At 40.1% G+C, this 18,371-nt stretch overlaps 1 pseudogene across 1 annotated transcript; it reads right to left on the bottom strand.

Annotated features, from left to right (window-relative positions):
- Positions 1–5,179: 5,179 nt before the first annotated feature.
- LOC103117000 (heterogeneous nuclear ribonucleoprotein A3-like) lies at positions 5,180–9,151 on the bottom strand (annotated as a pseudogene). The gene is made up of 2 exons (XR_009551110.1): positions 9,124–9,151; positions 5,180–6,675 (listed from the first exon to the last, which is right to left on the bottom strand). The product of XR_009551110.1 is annotated as a heterogeneous nuclear ribonucleoprotein A3-like (transcript).
- Positions 9,152–18,371: the final 9,220 nt, after the last annotated feature.

The following is an 18,371-nucleotide window of genomic DNA, read 5'->3' as shown; positions in this document are numbered from 1 at the left end:
TTCAGAGTGAGTGTTAAGAAGATGATTGGCAAAGAGTTGTTTGTGGAGAGAGAAATAAACCAATGTAACCTGGTTTGTTTTTTGTTGATGTATTTTATTAGTGATTTAATACTGATTTACAAAATTGTAAGGTAATAAGGGTGTAATTTTATACAGTTCCTACCACAGAGTTCTGTGACCCATCCCCTCCCTCAGAAACTGCAATAGTTCTCCCAAGGTCTGATATGATTATATAATTATCTACCTGTATCTATGGGGAAAATTTTTTTGCATTTTTAATGGCCCTGTTTTCAATTCCTAAGCCACCCCTACACCTATTACTACTTCAAGGTGTCTTTCCTTCTCCCCTCTTCTCTCTTGGATAACAGAGGCAATGCCTGACTTTCTCGGTTGTTTTTCAGACTTGCTTCCCTTTCATTGCTGGTATAAAAACAAGATTTCTTGTGACAAATGCTTTGGATCCTGCTGGAATGGGGGTACATAGCCCTCTGGTTGACTTCCCCTATCACTTACCATTCTGGGAGTATGGACCAAAATTCTTTATGGGGTGCAAAAGACAGTAGTTCTGGTTTCTGTAATTACTTCTCTGCTGAACATGAACATTGGCAAGTCAATTCAACAAGGTCTTCTTGGCACAAGAAAATCAGGATGGAAGGGGTGGGGTGGTGGCTCAGTGGCACAGCGGGTTAAGCGCACATGGTGCAAAGCACAAGGACCAGAGTAAGGATCCCAGTTCAAGCCCCCGGCTCCCCACCTGCAGGGGGCATCGCTTCACAGGTGGTGAAGCCGGTCTGCAGGTGTCTGTCTTTCTTTCCCCCTCTCTGTCTTCCCCTCCTCTCTCCATTTCTCTCTGTCCTATCCAACAACGAACGACATCAACAATAACAATAATAACCACAACAAAGCTACAACAACAAGGGTAACAAAAGGAGGAAAAATGACCTCCAGGAGCAGTGGATTCATAGTGCAGGCACTGAGCCCTAGCAATAACCCTGGAGGCAAAAAAAAAAGAAAAAAAAGAAAAAGAAAAAGAAAAAGAAGAAAAGAAAATCAGCATGGAATCATAGTAGCATCTGGAACTTGTGGCTTAAAGGTGGTAAGATATAAAACAGAACAAAATGTTTAATAAACAGGAATCATAAAGTAGGAATAGAGCAGATGAAAGTAAGGACCCAGTTGGTGGAAAGAGGCTAGGAAGTCTATTTTAGCTTTGTTCCTAGGAGCCTATGAGTTACTCTGATTTGCTATGTGCCAAGAACTATGCCACTACAGTCATCTACTGCAATCTTTTCAGTGACAAATTTACTATTATGATTTGTTTCCTCAAGGAATAGATATCTACCTCTGTTTCTCCATGGAGTCCTACAGAACTGAGATAAAAGCCATTAAGCAATCAAGAGAGCAGGAGTCCTACTATCCAGAGTTCAAGAGTCCAGCACTGTGTTGGTGGCTGGTCAGCTCTGGTTCAGCTCTGACAGTGGGCAGCTAGCCTTGCTGATCAATACCACAGACACCATCACAGCAGGTATTGACACATTCCACATCGACTGTGCCTGTGGACTTAACACACAATGTCTCTGCCTCGTAGCCAACTCTGATAAAGGCAACAACCCTGATGATCTTTGTTTGCTCTATTGATGTTGTTTTAAAGACTGCCTTTGCTAGATATTTTCAAACATACTCAAAATAAGGGAGCTGTAGAATGAATCCTCATGTGCCTGTTACCCAGTGTCTTAGATAGTTGGACTGCTATAGTTTGGACTTATGAATAGCCTATTTCTTTCTCACAGTTCTAGAGGCTGGGAGTCAAGATCATGGTGCAAGAATGGTTGGGCTCTGGTGAAAATTCTCTTTCTGGCTCAGAGATCATTCTCTTCTAACTACAGAGGCACTATAACCTGGAACATCTTTTTAAAAAAGCATTAGCTCCATTAAGGAGTGTCCAAGGTGTAATAACTACTTTCCAAGAGTGGAGTCTCCTAAAACCATTACATCAGGGGTTCAGATTTCATAAATGAATTTGGGTTAAAAGTACCTGATTTAGCTGCTACATCAATATTTTGTCAACTCAGAACCCATTTTTAGAAGGATTCATTTTTCAAATGAGATTTTTTTTTTTTACCTACAGAGTTATCACTGGGGTCTCATACCTTCTACACAATGACTCCACCATGCCTAGCTGTCAGATATTTATTTATTTATTTATCTATTTAAATTGCCTCCAGGGTTATTACTGGGGTTTGATGTCCACACTATGAATATACCACTCCCAGCAGCCATTTCTTTCTTCCTTTTTTTCTACTTTATCTGATAGTACAAAGAAAAATTGAAATGGGAGAAGGGGAGGGAGGGAGAGAGAAGACACCTGAAGTTCTGCCTCACCACTCATGAAGTACCCCCTTCCTGCAGGTAGGGAGCAGGGGGCTCAAACCCTGGTCATTGCACATGGTATTGTGTGTGCTTAACCAGGTGTGCCACTGCTCAGTTCTTTATTTCTTTATTTATTTATTGGCAGAAAGAGAGAGAGAAAAATAGATACAGAACTTCTCTACCTCTTATGAATCTTCCTCCTGTAAGTGGGAACTAGGAGCTTGAACCCAGGTTCTCTCCCATAGTGAACTGTATACTCTAGCAGATGTGCAACCATGCAGCCCTGAGACTCTTCTTCCTGATACACATGTCTCTAAAATCCTACTACTGGAAATTATTTGATCTGGCTCATGAAAATACAGATTTGAAAAATTTCACAAAGGCCCAGGAGAAGGGTCAACACAATAAAAAAAAATAGAAATTGCATCCCTTAGGGAGTTCTGGTGGTGGGAATTGTGTGAAATTGTACCCCTCTTATCCTATTTCCTTACCTCTATTTCCTATGTCAATATTTCCATTTTCTAAATTAAAAAATTTTGTTTTAAAAAATTGCATCCCTGAAGTTCCAGAGGCCACAGGTTCAATTCCAAACACCACCTAACTAGAGATGGGTAGTAGTCTGCTCACTCTCCTCTCTCATTATACATAAATAAATAAATAAATAAAATACATCTTTACGTTAGTGATTCAAATGCCCATAGAAAGTCATTGCAATAAAGAAATTAAAACAAAAGTAGGATTCTAGCATATATACATCTGAGAAATCAAAGGTCAGGGACAGGAGGAAAAAAAAACTTACCTGGTAGGGCACCAGGTAAAAACCCTGGGTGGAGGGTGAGGGTGGATGTTCAGCTTCATGGGGTGTGGTGGGGGAGGGGATGGGACACAGTCTTTTGGTGGTGGGAATGGTGTTTATGTAGTAAAAGAGTTTTTTTTTAAAAGAAAAAAAAATACCTGGTAGGGTATCTTGCTATAAACCATAGGTGAGGTGTTATGGCATTGGTGATAACTCTGATGTTCTGGTTATCCCCACCATCCTGGGGGAGTGGGGTAAGGTCTAGGAGCATGAAAAATCCACATATGTAAGGCCTCAGCTCATTTAAAAAGTAATATGAAGAAACAAAATAGATCAGTAACCAAATACCCAGAAGACATAAAGGAAAAGATGTTACATATGTGTTTCTGAAAAATGTAAATGCTATAGAAAACAGCATAGAGAGTCCTTAAATGAATTAAAAATGGAAATATCATATAATCCAGCAATACCACTCTTAAGTAGTTATCCAATGGACATAAAAACACTAATTTAAATGATTGTGTACAGACATAGTTCATAGTTTCATTATTCACAGCAGCCAAAGTAATATAAGCAACCTAAGTGCCTATTCACACCTGAATGGATGAAGAAGTTATAGGCTATGGAAGATACGCTGCAATTACAAAAGATGATATTCTGTCCTTTGGGACAAAACGGATGAAGCTGGAGGTGATTATACTTAGCAAAATAAGTAAAGAGGTAAAAAATAACTACTGGATGATTTCACTCACATGTGGTAATTAGAGAATGGAAACACATGAACTTAAGAGAAAGAAAGAAGGTGAAGGAAGGATTCTAAAAACATTTTTAAAAGTGTAAATGTAGTACAACAAAGATTACAAAAGAAAAGGAAAGCAATAAAATAGAAGAAGACGTTTTTGACAAAGACAATATTCTTACTCATGGAAAGCCCTTATAAGTTAGTAATATTTATAATTTTTTCTTTTTTTTTCAAGGGTTCAACAATATGTAATTTTTATTCTCAATATGAGAGCCTTTGTTCAAAATTGTGTTTTTGTGTATTAAACCAAGGAGAGTAAGATATATGGGCCTCTTGTACTTTAAAAAAGGTAGCCACTAAAAATGCTCAGATAGTTTGGTTTAGTGGTCTTGGACTTTTCAGTTTTTTTTTAATTTTTAAATTATTTTTTATTATCTTTATTTTTATTTACTGGATAGAGACAGCCAGAAATCAAGAGGGAAGGGGGTGATAGAGAGGGAGAGACAGAGAGACACCTGCAACACTGCTTCACCACTTGCAAAGCTTTTCCCCTGAAGGTGGGGATTGGGGGCTTGAACCTGGTCCTTGTGCACTGTAACACGTTCACTCAACCAGGTGCACCACCACCTGGCCACCTGTACTTTTCAATTTTTATGTATTTTTAAGGTAGGAGAAAATGCAAAAACATCACTATTAGAATTTTAACAAAGGGCGGTAGACAATTTTTTATACCCAAATTAAACTATGTCAGCAGTTCACATGTGACCAAGTTAAATGTAGAATGTTACTGTTCTAAACAGTAACATTTAACTTTAAATGTTCTACATTTAACTTGAGAATCCAAACATTTGTTTGGATTCTCAAGCAAAACTAACATACTAAAACCATATGAGTACATTTTGAAAGATAATGCACATAAACCAAATAGGAAATTTTGACTTTTTTTCATTTGAAGTTAAATCTTAATACTATTAGATTCACAAATATGCTAATTTAAATACCCAATTCTATTTAAAACACACATTGCAAACATACATATTTCTCTATTCTTTCCACATGTCAGTGCCCCTTCATTTCATGGTTTAGAGATGGGAAGAATAGATTCCCCTTAAACTGCAAGTCAGCAGGTATTTCTTTATAGTTAACTTTAGCATAATTCACACAAAATATTAACAATGATATTCTTGTTAACTCACAAAGAAACACCTTCAAAACCGCATTTTGTTAATATTTCTGTACTATAATGTAGAAAAACTGAACTACACAAATACTGAAAAGTTAGAAATTCCTTAATTTTTTATTCCTAGTACCACTACCACAATTTACAGGGCAATATATCTAATGTAATGAAAAGAAAAGAAAAAGACAAAGCTACAACAGATAAAAGACCTCAGGAATGTACATCTAATTGACACTGCATTGCATTAATCAATAGCTGAGTTCTTGCAAACTGTGGCTATGGCAATCCTGAACAAGAAAGATTTCCTGTTTAAGCTACAGGAACTTTTCTGACTATGGATCATCGCTCCTTCTGTGGCAGATTCTACAGTTCCGCTAATGGATTTGGGACGACTGTCTCAAAGTAATCTGCAGCTTTCCTGACAACCCTCACTTTCTCTCCTGCCCTTTTCTTCTGAGTTTAGAACCTTCTGCTACCATAGCCACCACTTCCACCACCAGATCCGTAACCACCACCATAGGGACTTCCTGAGCTTCTTCCACCAAAACTACCCCCCTTTATGGGCTCATAATTTGATTGCTACTGTCCACTGTAATTTCCAAAATCACTGTAATTCCCACCATCATAGTTATCACCACCAAAATTTCCTCCTTCATTGTAACCATCATATCCTCCACCACCACCACCACCGTATGCACCACCTTGGTTTCCATATCTTGATCCACCACAACCATAGCCTCCTCTACTGCTATATCCAGGACCACCACCACAGTTGTCACATCACCTCCAAATTCATTACACCCACCATCACCTCCTCTGTAACTACTTCTGCTGCCACCACCTCCGCCATAACCTCCTCTTATGCCAAAGTTTCCTCTACCACCTTCAAAGTTACCTCCATGACCCATGAAGTTGCCAGAGCCACCTCTACGACCTCTTTGTGATCCAGCTGACTGAATTTCTTGCTTAGAAAGGGCCTTTTTCAGTTCACAATTATGTCCTTAATAGTGTGGTGTTTCTGAACAACAATTTTATCAACTGTATCGTGATCATCAAAAGTTACAAAGCCCATCCTCTCCTTTTCCCACTCCACCTGTCTTCCATAACTTCTATGCTTTCAATTTTGCCATACTCTTCAAAGTAATCTCTCAAATTGTACTCTTCTGTGTCTTCTCCAATACTGCCAACAAAAATTTTCTTCACTGTTAGAGAGGCACCAGGCTTTACAGAATCCTCTGTAGAAACAGCTCTCTCTGGTTCCACTACTCACCCGTCAACTTTGTGTGGTCGGGCACACAGAGCTGCACCCACCTCTTCCACACAAGAGTAAGCCACAAAGCTCCTGGAACGTTTTGTTTGGGGGTCTCGCATCACCATACAATCTGTTGGTGTGGCCCATTTCTCAAAATGTTCTCTTAAGCTATCATCTGTAGTTTTAAAGTTCAGGCCACCAATGGACAGTTTTTGCAAATGCTCTGGTTCCTTTAGATCATGACCCCCTGCCCCCCCAGGGGTGGTGGAGACTGCCGGAGTCTGGCTGGGAGCCACCAGGCGGTGGTTTTACCTCAATTTTGAGACTGGACACGCCTATAATTTTCTTTCTTTTAAAAATATTTATTTATTTAATTATTCCCTTTTGTTGCCCTTGTTTTATTGTTGTAGTTATTATTGCTGTTGTTATTGATGTCATCGTTGTTGGGTACGACAGAGAGAAATGGAGAAAGGAGGGGAAGACAGCAAGGGGAGAGAAAGATAAGACACCTGCAGACCTGCTTCACTGCTTGTGAAGCAACTCCCCTGCAGGTGGGGAGCCAGGGGCTCGAACTGGGATCCTTATGCCGGTCCCTGTGATTTGCGCTACCTGCACTTAACCTGCTGCGCTACCGCCCGACTCCCACCTATAATTTTCTTATAGATAGAGGCTATTAATAGCTGCTCAGATTTGTATGTGTATCTATGAACGATCTAAAAGTCTACTATGAGGTATCATTTCAGTTTGGGTTAGTATGATAAATAATGTTTTCTCTTTATTTAAATTTACAGTTTCATTAGGGGTCCAGAGAATGTGAATTTAAATAATGAGAAAAAATTATCTATTTATCATACTAATTCAAACTAAAATGATACCTCATTTCTCACATTGGTAACCTCTGGTGAAGGTGGCTGTTCTGATTCACTAATACTAGATTTTAAAAAATCACTGAAAATTTTTAAGTATCATAAGTTAAAATGTACAAGATACATACTTAGACCCAAAAATATAACTACAGCACATTAAGCCACAATAAACAAAAGTAAAACTATATGAAAACATATATTTCAAATATCAGTAATTAACATTTGTCACAAAGGAGGTATAAATTAACCTTCCTAACAGCTTTGAGGTAGCTAGCATTCTCTCAGAAAGACTGAAATTTAGCAAAGCAAGTATGTTGCCTAAATTACTTTTCAAATGTGCTAGCAAATGTTGAAGTTGGATTTTGAAACTGGTCAATATGACTGAAAAGGTTATGCTCTTAACCACTGCAGTGTGCTGCCAAATTAGAGACAAATAAAAATAATTAAACTTTAAAAAGGAAGGAGAAGAAGAAGAAAATTAAACCAAATGCCCTCAATAGCAGACTGATCTTAACAACACGAACTACTGAAAACACAAATGCCCAGTTGTGGCAAGGAAAAGAGAAGTATGAAAGTATTTGCTGGACAGGTTTGGGAAAAGAATTGACTGCCAAGTAGTCTTAGCTTTCCCCCAACAAGTGCTCAGAATCCTAACAACACACCACAGGTTCCCCAAGATTTCCCATTAAAAGTAATTTTAGGGAGTCAGGCAGTAGCACAGTGGGTTAAGCACAGGTGGCGCAAAGCACAAGGACCAGCATAAGGATCCCGGTTCGAACCCCCAGTTCCCCACCTGCAGGGGAGTCACTTCACAAGCGGTGAAGCAGGCCTGCAGGTATCTGTCTTTCTCTCCCCCTCTCTGTCTTCCCCTCCTCTCTCCATTTCTCTCTGTCCTATCTAACAACATCAATAACAACAACAATAATAACTACTACAATGATGAAAAACAACAAGTGCAACAAAAGGGAAAATAAATGAACGTTAAAAAAAAAAGTAGTTCTAGTTGTATCCCACTGATCTCTTCCAAGGATAGTAAAACTTTAATTGATATAGGGGTGATAATGATTCTCAGGGCACTTGAAATATGGCCTCAATTTTCCCAGAAAATGACCATCTTTTAATTTTATCTCCTTGGAATTTTAATGGGAAAATGACAGAGAGTAAGAATAAAAGAAGACTCCTTGGGAAAGTCTATCTGAAATACTAGCTTCAGTTTATCTATTTGAAATACTAGCTTCAGTTTAACGGTGTGTGGCAAAGCACAAAGCTTTTAGCCAAGGTTCTCTGTCATTTGAGAGCTGTTTGACTTTGGACCAGTTCTTGAACTTCTCTGAGCCTGGGCCTTCCAGTGTGTAAAGTAAGGGTAAGAGCAGATCCATATGACAGGATTGGTTCTTAGACCAGACTTCTAGAGATAATGCTGGTAAGAATGCTAGGCATACTTCCTAGCACATTATACACACTCTGTAAAAGCTTGCAAGTTATTTTGAAATGAATGACATAGGAGCCATTCTGTTGAAACATGTGTCTTCTCTTTTCTCACCATGCAACTCAGTTCCTCATTTCACAAATATTTGCTGTCTCCCATATCAAGGACAGTGTCAGGCACTGTCCTAGAACCTCATGACCCAGCAAGAACAAAACAAACAAACATCTCTGTTCACAACATTAAGTTTACCTTCTCATGTGAAGTGATAGGAAATAAGCCTAATAAAAATTAAAACGTTACATAGTATAGTAGAATATGCTAAGTGCCATTCAAATAGGGAAAATCAATGGTGGTGAAGAGTTGTAACTGTAAGTAGTGCAAAGTGGGGAGGGGGGAGGAGAGGCCGGCCTCACTGGAAATGTCACATTTGAGAAAATAAAAGTGAGGAAGAGACGTGAAGGGAGAGTGATCATCGAGCCTGAACAAACCGCCAGTAAAGAAGTCCTGGAACACCATCATGCTCAACGTAGAAGAGCACAGCAGCGAGGCAAGTGTGGCTGGAACCCTGGAGGGGGGGGGATGATGAAGTCAAGGAGCAGCTGGGGTCCTGACTGGTCTGTAAAGACTTTGGTTCCTCCCTGAAGAAAGACAGGAAGCCATTGGAAGGATTTGACTGCTAAGGGTGGCCTGGAGGTGGGAGGAAGAAGGAATGTGAAGGCAGAAGCAGAGAGATCCATGAGGAGATCATTGTACAAAGCCAGATGTGTGCTCCTGCCATCTGGGATAGGGTTGTAGCAGTGGAGGTGTAGAAAAGTGTTACAGTGATTGTATTGTAAAGCCAAGCTGGCTAAAGAGGTATGAAAAATGAGAGAAAGAGGAGGCAAGATGTACTGGGTCTGAACAAATGGAAAAAATAGAGTTGGCATGGGGAGGGGTTGAGGGGTTGAAGACTATAGCTGGGGTTGGGGTCTGGCTTCTAACACATTATCTATACCTTCCATTATTTTATTTATTTATTTATTTGCTTCCAGGGTTATTACTGCGGCTACAGACAGACTTCTTCTTCTAGCGTTTGCCCTTCTTCCGTAGTCAGTTAAATGGCTTTGAAAGTGACTGGGATCCATGTGGATTCAGTCGGCTAGGAAGGATTGTCAGTTTCCCCAATGAATGGGTACTCACGAGATGCACCACGAGAAGGTCGATCCAATGCACCCACAGACAGACTATGACCCACATAGTCAATGACTGCCACCTCTCCAGATTCAAAGGAGGTCTCGAAACTTTACATCAGGCTCAACCTGACGCTGTTGACTGGCTACGGAAGAAGGGCAAACGCTAGAAGAACTGAGGCTCGATGCCTACACCAAGAATCCACTGCTCCTGGAGGCTATTTTTTTTCACTTTTGTTGCCTTTGTTGTTTTATTGTTGCTGTGGTTACTATTATTGTTATTACTGATGTCATTGTTGTTGGGCAGGACAGAGAGAAATGGAGAGAGGAGGGGAAGATAGAGAGGAGGAGATAAAGACAGACACCTGCAGACCGGCTTCACTGCCTATGAAGTGAAATCCCTGCAGGTGGGGAGCCGGGGGCTCAAACCGGGATCCTTGTGCTGGTCCTTACGCTTTGCACCATGTGTGTTTAACCTGCTGCATTACCGCCCAACCCCTTATTTATTTATTTATTTATTTATTTATTTATTACCAGAGAACTGTGCATCTCTGGCTTATGGTGGTGTTGGGGATTGGACCTGGGAACTTCGTGCCTCAGGCATGAAAGGCTTTTTGCATAACCATTATGCTATTTCCCCAGCCTCTCCCTTATCTTTCTTTTCCTGAAATACAAACAGCAGATGCTTCTTGGATGTGTAAAGTCTCAATTTCAACACATCTACAGTCAAATGCTTAGTACCTACTTGGCCCAAAAAAAAAGAGGCTTCTCCACCAGTACTAGGACAAACGCAAAGCAAAACAAAGCAAGACAAAACAAAACAGAAAAAAACAAGTGCTGAGAAGGTAAATAATAAACCAAGCTCACTCATTCAGTAACTTAAACAGCAGAGGTGGGAAACAGGACAGACTGGCTGTAACATCCATGGGCTAAGCCATCAAGCTCCTTGCCTTGGGTGTGAGAGTTGCCTTGGGAAGAAAACATTTGTATTTTTTATTTTGAATAATATTTTGTACCCTAGAAAATTTCCTTTCTGATTTGGCATTTAAACGTGGACCTTTTTTTAGAGGTTGACTCTAGTTCAGGACATGATTTAGACTTGAAGTAAACATTACTTTCTTCCAGAAAACACATTACTCATTTTATAACATCAGTGGGAAAAAGTACTCCGGATCAGGAACTGGTTTCACCACTAAACTCTCTGAGAGCACAAAGAGTCTTCAAAGCAAGGCACACATGTGGCCCATCATAGAGGAAAGTACCTCCCATCCCATCCTGGGCTCTTCTTGGGCCTAGATGAGTTATCAAAGCAACACTAGACAAATCAGCAAAAGAAAAAAATAATTCAATAACATTCACAGAGGAATTACAACCCCATGTATGTCCTAGGACTGGGAGATAGTTCACCCAGCAGGAGTACCTTAGCAATGGATTTGGTGACACCATGGACAGCACCAGGGGGACGTCCTTGGATGGTGGAGCAGTGCTGTGATATATCTCCTCTGTTTCTTTTATTTTTAATATTTATTTTATTTATTTATTCCCTTTTGTTGCCCTTGTTGTTTTATTGTCCTCCTCTGTTTCTACCTCTCTCCCCTCTCTTTCTCTTTTTCTCTGTCTCTAACTAGCAAGGAATACTGCACAGTGATATTACTGATGCCTAAGGAAGAGCGGAGGAGGGGGTTTAGGTGAGAGAAGGAAAATGCTTTTGATAAGGTGGGAGGTAATATCTGTCAAGAGAAATCAGCTTCTGGGTCCTTTCTAACTTAAAATCATCTGCATACCCAAGAGAAGCTTATTGAAAATATAAGTTCTGAGAAATGTGAGGTGGTCTGATATGAACACATTCAATAATAAACATCCTCAGTGGATGTAAATGAGACTCTGGGGTGGAAGTAGTAAAAACTGCTAGGATTCTACAAGAGACATCCTGGCTATTTATTTATTTATTTATTTATTTTCCAAGTTCATTTGCTTTAATATCTATATTCCACATGACTAAGGCTTAAATAAATCCTGTGTGGGTATGAAAATATATCTGAAGCCTGACAATTTTGTAAAATGATATTGCCACTAATTTTTTTGTTTTATAAAAAGCTGCTAGGACTGGCTCTTCCTTGGTTTCCTACCAGTCTAATCAATGTCATAATTGGGCATTTGTTGACACCCTCTTATATTTTGGTCTTTTCTGTAGACTGTCTCACTATTTCAGTGATCAGCTCCATGGATGAGCAACTAAATACATTACTTCTACCCTTCAAGTGCCTTCACATAGTAGGCTTTCAAGTGTTTGCTTATACATGACATTTTAAACCTTCAAAAATAAAAATCACATATGCTCTCTGTGTTGTTCTAAACTCCTCCATCACTTGTCATTTCAGTGCTGAGGGTCAGTTAACCCATAAAAGACACGATAGTGTTCTTAAATTTCCAACTGTATACAACAGGACCAGTTTAAAGACTGGAAACTGAGGGTGACAACACTTAGTTCTAATCTGGGTCTTGGAGCCTCAGGCATCAGAGTCTCTTTGCATAACCATTATGCTATGTAGCCCCACCCCAAGTAAACCTTACTCTTTTTAAAAAATATTTATTCTCTTTTGTTGCCCTTATTGTTTTATTGTTGTAGTTATTATTGTTGTTGTTACTGATGTTGTTGTTGTTGGACAGGACAGAGAGAAATGGAGAGAGGAGGGGAAGACAGAGAGGGGGAGAGAAAGATAGACACCTGCAGACTTGCTTGCAGGTGGGGAGCCGGGAGCTCGAACTGGGACCTTTGTGCCGGTCCTCGGGCTTTGTGCCACATAACCTCACTCTTTAGAAGGAACACTGGCAAATGGTAACTGCCCACAGAAGTGTAATGAGTGAGAAATGAGTCCAAAAACTATGCACAAAGAAGAGCCTGAAAGATGTAGAGATGCTTAGTTTCAAGACACCTCTACTTGGTGCATATGCACAACCATTTAGAAAGCTGACTTGGGAAGCAAAGATCATGGTAAGTATAATTGAGGAACAGTGGAGTTTTACTTCCCCAGCTATTTCCAATGAGGTGTTAATATGTGACTATCAAGAAAGATGAGTGGGCAAATACATTTGGGAAACATCCCAAAGACAACCTTGTTCTGCCCCCACCTTAAGCCCTAGATTCACAAAGTGCATTAGTATTCAAAAGATCCTGAGAAAATCTTGTAAAAATGAACACTTTGGGCCTGGTAAAATAGTTCAGCTGGACAGTCTTTCTGTTTTTCCATGTAAGCTACCCAGGTTCCAACCTAGTCTCCATGATATTAGAGGAAGTTTTGATGCTGTGGTGTTTCTTTTTCTATTTTTTAAATTTTTATTATCTTTATTTATTGAATAAAGACAGCCAGAAATCAAGAGGAAAAAGAATGATAGAGAGGAGACAGACAGAGCAACACCTGCAGCCCTACTTCACCACTTGCAAAGCTTTTCCCCTGCAGGTGGGGACACTTCCTCTCTCTCTCTCTTTCTCTCTCCCTCTCTCTCTCTCTCTCTTTTTGTCTCTGTCTCTATCTAAAAAAGTCATTCCAGAGCAGTGAAACCCAGGTGACAAAAAAAAGGGATAATAAAGAATGCTTAGTTGGAGTTTATTTACAATACTAATTAGACCACAATCCCCACTCTTATTTCTCCACATACTGTCTACTAACATTCTACACAGAAATCACTAGGAAAAGCTTCTCAACAAAACACAACTAGAATTGGTTTTCAGAAATTATCAGGAAGTGATTTTGATACAATTTAGAGTATTCCCCATCATTCATGTGGAGCCAAAGATGGGAATGCTCTGTCACTAAAGTTGTTCAAAATAGGTCAGGTGTAATGAAGAAGTACATGTAAAGTCAACAATTCCATGAATAGGAAACTTAAGGAATTTCCATATATGGGTTTCTATACTCAATAAGTCTTCTGTTTGGAATCAGGGGTCTCCAATGCTTTAGAAATAGTCACTCTCCTCTTATGCCCCCATTACACTTATATCATAGTGATGTTATTCATAAAGATGCCTGTCCCTCTAGGCAACTCTCAATCTGGAGAACACAGTTCACCTGCTCTTCAGATGTGTGATGGAGATAATAATAGTACCTACATCATGGAGCTGTAGTAAAGATTAAATGACTCATTTCATGTAGGTATCTTTGAACAGTATCTGGCACTACTTAATAGGCTAAGCAAATGTATTTATAATTATACATGTTTGGGCAAGGAGAACTTTGAGAGCTCTTGAAATAGACATTGAATTCCTTGAGATTAGTTTAAGTATTTTTGTCCTCATTACTCTGAGTTACATAGGCATTTGGTGAAGATGTATACAATGGATGAATAATGAATAGGTGCTTGGTGAGTGGATAAATTGAAGGAAGGATGGGTTGCTTATGGAGATGAGTGAGTGATTGAGTGTAAAATGATTTTATCCCCACTTAGTAACTCTTATCAGATCATAGGGAGAAATCCCCTACTCCTCTGGGTTCTTCTCAGGCTGGATAAGTAATCACAGCAGCATTACTCGGATTATCAAAGAAAAATGTTCAGTGGACTGGGGACATAGCATAGTAGTTATACAGAAAGACTTTCATGTCTGATGCTCCAAGGTCCCACGTCTGATGTCCAGCCCCATTGTAAGTCAGAACTGAATAATGCTCTGGTAAAAGGTAAAAAAGAGCCTTGATTTAATAGTATGCACAGTGAAGCCACAGTAATTATGAAGATTTCTGTCTTCTGCAAAGAAGAGATGGAAAATCAATCCTTAGTTGTGAAAAGGAAGCTTTCACGTAACAAGGGAAGGATCATGTTAGGTCAGATAAACCAAAAGAAAAAGCTAAATACCAGGTGCTTGCAGTTATAGGTGGAACTTAAAAACCAAGGACAGAAAGGGAAAGCAAAGCATGAAACTAGGAGTGAGTGTGGTGTATGTCCCAAAGTAAAGGACTCTGGCACAGGAGGAGAAAGGAGAGGGTGTTGGGGCCCTAGTGAATGATGGTGGAAATGAGCCTAAGTTGGGGGGGAGAGTGTTTTGCGGACACCTATTGCAGGGAGATGAAAAATTCCACCCGTTTATCAATAACTGTACTATAAACCATTAACCCCCACCCAATAAAATGATGAAAATAGGCAACCAAAAATGGGGAAAATATTCAATTTAATACAGGGGAACTACAATAACTATGAAAGTCATGTCTTCTGAAAAAGATAAGTGGAACATCCATCTCTAATTGTTTGGAGGGTACTAAAGCACCAGGAAGAGAGAGGGACTTTTCAGTTAACAAGGAAGAGTGGCCTCTATTCTCAGTAAGGATGAGAATTTCAGGTGGAGAAGACTTGTTAATAGCTAAATTTGCAGTTGGGTGGCATCTTCTAAAACTACATTCCTCTGGGTTATAAAAGAAGGCAGTTACTGCTCCCCCCCTACCCCAAGACACTGGACACCAGGCAACAAAAGATATTATCCCTTAGAGATAGGAAGCAAACAAGAAATAAATCCAAGGAAGTTTTGGGAGTCAGGCAGTAGCGCAGTGGGTTAAGCGCACATGGCGCGAAGCACAAGGACCAGCTTAAGGAAGTTTGATGGATTCTCTAAGTCAAAGAAATGCTGTTCTGGAAGCTGGGAATTGGCTCGCTCAGTAGAGTACACATGTTACTGTCCACAGGTTCAAGCCCCCAGTTCCTGTAGAAGGAAGCTTCATGAGCATTGGAGCAGTGCTGCCAGTCTCTCTCAATCTCTCTCTCTTTCTCTCTCTCTGTCTGTCTGTTGTTGTGGTGGTGGTCTGGTGTCAGGCTGCACCGCGGAGAAGAGAGCGGACGTCCAGAGCAAAGGGGTACACAAATCTTTATATAGGATGGGGGGGGTTTGGTTCAGACCACGTGGAGCCAGCCGGCAATGGCCGTCCCCACTACCTGACCACGGGGGGAGAGCAGGGAGCGAGACCTCAGAGAGGGAGAGCTGAGAGCCCAGAGAGAGGGGGGGTGAGGGGGATTTTTATAGGGCGACAACCAGGGATGACGTGTAGGGCCAGGATTGGTTGAAGGGGGCACTGCTAGGATTTCGCTGGGTGTAGTAAAACCTGGGGGCGGAGACTGCATCAGAATAACTCCTCAGCAACAGTCTGTCTCTCTCCCTTTTGCCTTTATAAACAAAAAAGAAAAAGAAAAGCCACTGGGAGTGGTGGAGGAGCCATGCAGTGCATACCCTGGTGGCATAGATAGGAAGGAAGAAAGGAAGGGAGAAGAGAAAGGGAGATAAATATTGTTGAAAGCCAACAGCATAAAAACAGGTATATCAGTGGAACACATAAAATGTACATAGACTCATATATGTATTAACAACAGGTTTTCAATAAAAAATGCAAAAGTGGCTCAGGAGAAAGGATGGTCTACTAAACATATGATGCTGAAACAACTATAAACTCATACCCAAAAAACTTTAAATTCAAGAATGAACTCAAAATTGATCAATATAGCTCAAAAGAAAAAAATATATAAGCCTAAAACTTTAAATGAAAATATAAGAAAAATGATTGAGAATCATTGTTAGCCAAATATTTTTTAGCTATAATGCAAAAAAATTCATAAATATAAAAGTGAAAAATCAGACTTTACCGAAAAATAAAACACTTTTTCATTGCAAGATTTTCTTTCTGGCACTGCCTGGACTTAATAGGAACTCAAAAGAATCCACCACTCCTGGGATTTTTTTCCCACTCTTTTAAAAAATTTTCAGAGAGAGGGAGAGTGGCAGGAGGGGGGAGAAGGAGAGTCACCACAGCACCACACTTCTATCCATAGATCTTCCCCAGATGCTATGGTCCTCCCAAGTGGTGTCCAGGCTTAGACCAGGACCTCATGTATGTTGATTTAGATACCCTACTGGGTAAGCTGTCTCTCAGCCCCTGAAGGATGCTTTTGTTTACCCTAGGGTAATTGCTGGGGCTTGGTGCCAGCACTGGGAATCCACTGAGCCCAACAGCATTTTTCTCCTTTTTTCTTCTATTTTATTTTGATAGGACAGAAAGAATTTGAGAGGCTAGAGAGAGACAGAAAAAGAGAGAAAGATAGACACCTACAAACCTGCTTCACTTGCAGATGTGGAGAGGGGGCTCACACCTGGGTCCTTACACATGGTAATTTGTGCGTTCAAATAGGTGTACCACTGCCCAACCCTAAAAGATACTTTGAAAAATAAAAATCTTGTCATAGATTGGGATAAAATATTCACTAGACAAATATATCTGAATGATAAGAAAACAACCAACCATAAAAAAGGCAAAACATTTGAACAGATTTCACCAAAGAAAATATAAAGACAGTAAACACATGTTTTAAAAAGATGCTTAACATCATTAGTCACTAGGGAAATACAAGTTCATTTATTAAGAGTCCTATGCTCTACTGACTGAGCTAGCTGGGCCAGCTGTTCAATTTATTAAAAGGACCATAACTTGTCAAAAAAAATCAGCATGAAACCACAATTTTTCTTAGATATGTGTGTGAGCCAAAAGTCAGAACTAAGTCTGTTTCTGTGAAGAAGACACATCCCATACCCCCTGACTCTGAGGGATCAGGACACAGTGACCTGAGACATGATAGTCATCATCTAACAAACTAGCTCCTAGGAAAAGGAGCTAGGAACAAGAGAGAGAGAAGGGGGGGAGGGATAAGAGAAGAGAGTAATAACCTGGCTTGGTTGCCTCAACATGCAAACACTAGGAGAAGAGAAGTGGGCCTGAATAATTTGCAGACTGCTTAAAATGCCTAATATCCCCTATAACTTCTCCAAACCAATACCCATGCTTGGGACCCATTAAAAGACAATAAGCCCTTAGCAACAAAAAAGCAAATGACCCAAGGTTCCTGGAAGATGGCGGACTGAGAAGCTGCTAGTGGCTGAGCTCTGACCACATCTCCTGGATTTTCTGCTTTAGTAGGCCAGCCAATAAGGGGTTCTAGCGGTGACACCAAGGAGGTGACTATAACTTAATTTGGGTTAAGAATTAGAGTAGGAAAAAAAGGGAAAAAAATTTTTTTTCTTCCTTTTAATTTCTAAGCATACCTCCTTCCCCGCCCCCCCTCCCCCATAACCAGTACGTGGGGACCAGCTCCTAGCAGGATCCCCTGCTAGGAGCTCCTTTTCTTTACCAAATTCCTGTCCCACCAGGGACTATCATTAATTCTAAGTCTATACCCTTCTGAAACCTCTGGCCTTTTTTCTTTCTAAGTAACCAACCCCCTCACCTCACCCCGCATAGCTAATTAAATAATTAAAAATAAATACATTAAAAAACCCTTCCTTTCACTGCCCTTTTATGACTGTTGTTTTTCTTATCTTTTTCTTTTTTCTCTCTCTCTCTCTTTATTTTTTTTTCTTTTTCTCATTATTGTCATCCTTTCTTCCTTAATCCTACAGCTTCCAAAGTCACAACCTCCAGCCCCCACACCAACAAACAGTGTGCTTTTTGAATTCACTGATACACATTTGGGAATTTCCTTTCACTGCTCTTTAATTACAGCTCTTTTTCTTATCTTTTCCCTTTTCTCTCTCTTGCCTCTTT

The sequence above is a fragment of the Erinaceus europaeus genome, chromosome 8 (assembly GCF_950295315.1).
Source record: "Erinaceus europaeus chromosome 8, mEriEur2.1, whole genome shotgun sequence".
Classification (NCBI taxonomy): domain Eukaryota; kingdom Metazoa; phylum Chordata; class Mammalia; order Eulipotyphla; family Erinaceidae; genus Erinaceus; species Erinaceus europaeus.
The sequence above is the reverse complement of the archived record's forward strand: the minus strand, read 5'-3'. Positions and strand labels throughout refer to the sequence as shown.